A 6,808-nucleotide genomic window follows, 5' to 3' on the forward strand; every position below is an offset into this window, starting at 1 on the left:
ATAGACCTACAGTAGTAAACACCAACTAACTACAGAAAGGGTTCAGCACATGGAGGTGACGGAGGGTATAACAGGCCTGGAAAGGAGCTTCCTAAAGGCTTTTATGCTGGCTGGGCTGATTGAGGATGAAGCCCAGGTGTGTCTCCAGACACCACGCCACTCCTCCAATCTCCACTCCACCCTCCAATTACCAAACGGGGCACTGAGAACACTCAGAGGGTTAAAACACACAATATGAGGCCACACAGGGCCGTAACACATGACATCAGTGTTTCCCATTCATTTCATAGACTGTGGTGGCTCACCGTTTTCTAATTTGGGTGGACCCATCACCCCAGACCACCCTAGAAGGTCTAGGTCCACCCATAACCCCGGACCACCCTAGAGGGTCCAGGTCCACCCATCACAGGTGAAACAGTGATGTCATAATGATCTTAACACATTAAATATCACACATTATAAACAATTACATAATAAATGACTTATGGTCAATTAAAAAATAATAAAACCAAACCTAACCAAACCAAACCAAACATGGCTGACTGACTTCCATTCAGATGGATATTAATATTAATGTTATGAAGAACTCTGATTGTGTGTGTGATCATTTATTTAATGTTTCAATATAGTGTAGAACTGAACTATTATAACCCTAAACCCTGACCTTTAACCTCACAGAAACTATGTTTATAAACCTAACCTTAACCCTAACCTAACCTCAAAACCAGGTCGAACTGGACGAAACACCGGGAAAAGACAGAGTCCGCACACTAATTATCGTTAGCCTTGGCTAGCTAATTAGCATTCTTAATTGTGGAAAGGACACATTCGTGAAAAAGGTTGATGATGTCATCATTGTGCTGCTGTTATGAGTATTTAAAAGCTGAATGGACACACATGTATTTACTCCTCTCTCCACTAGGGGCAGCGATGACTCTCTGATTCTCTGAAAACACACCCAGGTGTTCTGTGAAAAGACAATAAACCAATAAGAATCAGAATGTATTAACTGTGTGAACAATAACATGTTAACACTTTAGAATAACCTTCCCTTATAAAATTAAATTAATCATTCCCAAATTATTAGTCACTGAATCATTGGTACAGTTCACTGAAATGTTGTGTTCAATGTACTGAATCATTGGGTACAGTTCACTGAAATGTTTTGTTCAAATGATTGGTTCAGAGTTTGGCTGCATTGTGTCGTCTCTTCCCTTCCTGACTGAATCACCTGAACGTCCTCTCAGGCTATGGGATCTACTCCTGCGTAATGTAAAACATGTTTATATTTGATTGATGATGAATGGTCCAAACTACACAGTTCACAAAGAGGACCCCCCCATCTGACCACATTGTCATCAGTGTTGTCTGATAGAACAGTTGATTATTAAATTTGATTATTAGATTCATTATTATAAGAAATTAAACAGAATGGTTTACCAAGCTAGTTGTTTCACTTCTTACACAAGCACGTTGTTTTGTGTATGTTTTCTAGTTTTATACACTTTTATACATTAAAACTGTATAAAATGTATAAAAAAGTTTAGTAAAAAGAAAGAGGAAGTGAACCTGGGTGTGTGGGAGAAGTCTAAAGATTCTCATTGGTTGTCGGCACCAGAATACGACCTGATAGAAGAAGAAGAGAGACAGTTAAAACAGACAAATAAATCCTATGTACTGTTGTGTGTATGTCCATCAAATGCATAAATGTACACACAACACAATAACATTCAGTCATCAGAACTAAAGTGAACATTTGACTCTTATTTAAGACTAAATGTGACAAAAAGAACACACTTTGACCTCTAACTAGACCTCTAAATTGGTCTAAACCGGTTAAGGTTTTAAACCGATATAAACCAGTTTAGGTTGTGGCTTTACATGTTTGTTTGTGTGTTTGCATTTCTGTGAGGGTTCCACATGTCATGTGATCCTCTGTTGATCTGACCTAATTTCTTCCACTGGTAGTAGATTCATTAATTTAACATGTTAATTAAACATGTTAATTAAACATGCTAATCACCTCGTTTCTTCCACTGGAAGTAGATGAATCCAGACAGGAACAAGACCAGACCCAGAACCAGACCTGATGCTCCCATGGCCACCTTGTTCTTCACTGACTCTGGCATGGAGTCATCTGATAATACAAATATGATATTAAAGATATTATATGATATTATATTCATTATATTATTACAGTAGATTAAAACACCTTCTCCTTCACTGACTCTGACATGGAATCATCTGTGTCATTTTAGTTTTGAGCTATAACCATTATTTTATACTTAGACTATTCAAAAATATATAAAGATTTTTTGCAAATCTTTCAACCCAACCCTTGATGTGACTCTAGTCACAGAGACTTACCCCCCCAACCCAACCCTTGATGCTGAGTGCCAAGCAGGGAGGCATTGGGTCCCACTTTGATAGTCTTTAGAATGACCCGGCCAGGGATTGAACTCCAACCTCTCAATCTTAGGGCAGACACTCTAACCACTAGACCATTACCATGACCATTGCCATAAAACAGAGTGTAGTATAACACATTACAGTAGATTACAGTATAGTACAGTAGAGTGCAGTAGATTACAGTAGAATGCAGTATAATACAGTAGATTACAGTATAGTACAGTAGAGTGCAGTAGATTACAGTAGAATGCAGTATAATACAGTAGATTACAGTAGAGTAGAGTAGAATACAGTAGAATAGAGTAGATTACAGTAACTGACCCCAGTCCATCTTGATAGGCGCGGTCAGGCTGGGATGTTCCACCATGCATGTGATCTTCTCTCCTGATCTGTAAGACACACACACACACACACACACACACACACACACACACACACACACACACACACACACACACACACACACACACACACACACACACACACACATTTATCTGCTGATGATCCTCTTCAAAAAGCACAGCATGTTTTCTATCTGAGGAGGATGATCAGTATCTATACGCACAGTGTGTGGGGCACCACGGTGCAGAGGGGGGGCACCACGGTGCAGAGGGGGGGGAACCACGGTGCAGAGGGCGGGCACCACGGTGCAGAGGGGGGGGAACTACGGTGCAGAGGGGGGGGCCCACGCACCAGGGTGCAGAGGGGGGGGAACCACGGTGCAGAGGGCGGGCACCAAAATGAGTCACGCCGCTCATTAATTAGCACTATTAGGACAGATTGCGAAAGTAGACGATCTACACGCTGAAACGCGCCGCGATTCGACATTGATCCGTTATCTTTGTTGTTATTTAGTGTTTTGGAGAAAAAAAAAGTTTGACTATTTTCGTGTAGGAGCGTGAATGCCCCGCTGGGCTCTCCTCCGCTATAGTGTTTATTGTGTATTCCACTATTCCCTCCCCATTGCAGAAAAAATAGGAAGGCAAGAGGCAGAAGAAACTTAGTATGTGTGTGTGTGTGTGTGTGTGTGTGTGTGTGTGTGTGTGTGTGTGTGTGTGTGTGAGAGTGTGTGTGTGTGTGTGTGTGTGTGTGTGTGTGTGTGTGTGTGTGTGTGTATGTGTGTGTGTGTGTGTGTGTGTGTGTGTGTGTGTGTGTGTGTGTGTGTGTGTGTGTGTGTGTGTGTGTGTGTGTGTGTGTGTGAGACTTAATATTAGCCTACCAATTAATGGGCCATTTTCAGCAAGTGAGTAACACTTGTTTTATTTTTAAAGAATATATGTATAGGTGTCTATTAGGTGTGTATTTCTATGTATAGGTGTCTGTTAGGTGTGTACCTGGGTGTGTACTCCAGGTAGGAGTGGTACTGGTAGTACCAGTCTCCATCAGACAGCTCATCGGTAGAGGATAGGCCAGAGGTCAAAGGTTCTTTCCCTATCCACCAGGTCACCAGGATCACTTTAGGATAGAAGTCGTAGCTGCTGCACCTCAGCATGTGAGTGTGTTCACTACGACGAGGGGGAGTCTCTGACTTCAGTCTCACTTTGGGCTCCACTGGATAAATAAGTACAATTTATAATAAAAATAAATATTATTATTATTATCATTATTATTATTATTATTATATAACCGTCATAGGAAAATGTCATTATCATGATCATAATGATGATAATGAATGATTATAATGATCCAGAAAGCTGCACGCACTTGGTCTTCAACCAGCCAAAATGTTTGTATTTGATATTATACTGTTTAGACTGATGATAGGTTCTTGGTTTACCTATGATTCTAGATTACTATTTCTATATATTTGATGTATTAACTTGTGTTTTCCTTGCTTACTGTAAGTCTCTCTGGATTAAGAGCGTCTGATAAATGCCTGCATTGTAAATTGTAACTGTAAAAGTCAGTGTTTGGCCACCAGATGGCACCAGAGAACAACGTTTCATAGAGTAAACTGTAGATTCTACCATTGTCTACAGTTTTCTACAACATAGAATTTTATATAACGTAATTTAAACATATTAAATAGTTCACAGTTACACAGTGCTTTACATAAACAACAATAAACCAGCAATATCATTTAATGAACATTGCTCAAATTAATAAGAGTAAAAACAAACAAAACAATACACATAATCCTGTAAAATATTGTGATTAAAAACATAAAAAACAAACTAGTAAAGACAATCATTAAAATATAAAATCAGGTGGTGAAATGAAGTGTATAGAGGTGTGTTTTAGCCTGCATGGTTCTTTTTAACGTTAATTTAAAAACATTAATCCTTCCTGGTGTCTCTGTTTTAGGCAGGTCATTATATGAGGGTGAAAACACTCAGAAATAGATCTATATGTTTCATTTATACTCGGTGTACGATGGTGACACCACATGTTGTGAGCTTGTAGATCTGCTATTTCCACTGCGTGACAGCCTGTTCAGATAGTATAAATCAAGAGGATCTGAAATGTGTCTGAGTGTCTCAGCAGATTAAGTAATGTTTTATAATCATTATCAGATCAATATTAACACCATTAATCATCTCTGAATAGAATCATGTGATTTCATGTTATAGTTTATGAGGTGATGAGTGTTGAGTGCTGCTCTGAGATCAGCTCACCTCTCTTGTTCAGAACAGAGTAGGCGCTCTCAGCGTTGTGTTTGCAGTTTGCCTCTCGTTGTGCTCTCATCACACGCAGTAGTGTAGGATCTTTATTGAAGCGCTCTGCGTTCTTCACACCAAACTCAGTGTATCCAACATACTGATCTACTCTACTGTCCCACCTGACCAGCTCATCACCATCGAAATTATATGACTGTATGTACTGTATGTCCTTCAGCTCACTGGAGTTAAACACACAGCGGTAAGCCAAATAGAACACATATCCATCTGGAAATAGACAATTAAATATGTCATTATGGTGCGCTGGGGGGGGGGGGGGGGTGCACTATGCAGTGCGGGTCACATGCACGCAACTTTTTATATTAATTGATTAATTAAACGAACATAAAACAACATTAACAACACACTCTACCAGCCTTCAGTGGTGGAAAAAGTACTTAAGTAAAAGTATCGATACTGCAATGTAGAAATACTGTACTTAAAAAGTATCAAAAGTAAAAGTACTCATTGTACAAAATGTCCCATTTCAAGTTTTCAAATGAATACAAATCTTTTGAAAATAGCAGATCTAAGCTCACAATGCCTCATGCTTGTAGATGGCTATTTTCAAAAGGCCGATAGGGCTGAAGTTGTTACTATGTGTTATAATAATAATCACAATCTACAAAGTAACTAGTAACTAAGTTTTCAAATAATTATAATGGAGTAAAAGTACACTATTTGCCTCTGAGATGTAGTGGAGTAGAAGTAAAAAATATTAGAAATTGGAAATACTTGAGTAAAGTGCAAATACTTCAACATTGTACTTAAGTACAGTACTTAATTAATACGATTTTTGTTTTAATAGAGTCCAAGGAATTTTGATGTGTTTTATTTGGATGGTAACTGTTGTATAATCGTATTATCTTGGATTTTGACATGATTCATGTCTTTTAATTGAGAATGAAATGAATAAATTGAAGTGTGTGTGTGTGTGTGTGTGTGTGTGTGTGTGTGTGTGTGTGTGTGTGTGTGTGTGTGTGTGTGTGTGTGTGTGTGTGTGTGTGTGTGTGTGTGTGTGTGTGTGTGTGTGTGTGTGTGTGTATTCAACCGTTTAAGTTAATAACTGTGTTAATAGTATTCATGTACCTTTCACTGGTGGTTTCTTCAAGGCAGTGCGAATGGTGTCCAGGTTGTGTTTGCATTGCGCCTGATCACCCAAAGCTACTTCATAAGCTCCTGGGAAGGTCATTGGAGCCACAAACGGAGCCACCACCTCCTTCCCTTTGTTGAAGTCTGCGTAGAACATCACTTCACCATCCAGTCCCAACATGACCTCTTTATATGGGTCTTTAACTGTGTCTGAACAGCCAAGGACTTTAATCTCCTCGTGGAACACTGCAAAAGTAACAAAGATGAAATTAAATTCAACAACAAACTTCTTCACAGACAATAACACATAATCATCATGTTAAACAATCATGTTTGGTTCTTATATGAAGTGAAAGGTTGGATATTAAAAGTAGCTTCCTGTCAAACGTTTTATTCACACTGAAACAGATTAAAATGTTTTTATGTATTTATTTATTTTTTATTATGAAAGTAATTCATACAGATTTTTTTTTCATGATGTCACATTAACAGCTCCTAACATCTGTTTTAATGTTTATGTATTTGGACCAACATTCAAGATTCAATACTGTATACAGGTAAAAGGAGGGTGTGTGTGTGTGTGTGTGTGTGTGTGTGTGTGTGTGTGTGTGTGTGTGTGTGTGCGTGTGCGTGTGCGTGTGCGTGTGTGT

At 38.9% G+C, this 6,808-nt stretch overlaps 1 long non-coding RNA gene across 1 annotated transcript; it reads right to left on the minus strand.

The window, feature by feature from the left end:
- Window positions 1-592: 592 nt before the first annotated feature.
- Window positions 593-1,628, minus strand: LOC308087943. The gene is made up of 2 exons (XR_013933390.1): window positions 1,570-1,628; window positions 593-967 (listed from the first exon to the last, which is right to left on the minus strand). It is a non-coding gene; the product is annotated as an uncharacterized lncRNA (long non-coding RNA).
- Between the last annotated feature and the right edge of the window lie 5,180 nt (window positions 1,629-6,808).

This window comes from Gymnoscopelus braueri (genome assembly GCF_963280865.1).
Source record: "Gymnoscopelus braueri genome assembly, chromosome: 7".
In the NCBI taxonomy this organism is placed as follows: Eukaryota; Metazoa; Chordata; class Actinopteri; order Myctophiformes; family Myctophidae; genus Gymnoscopelus; species Gymnoscopelus braueri.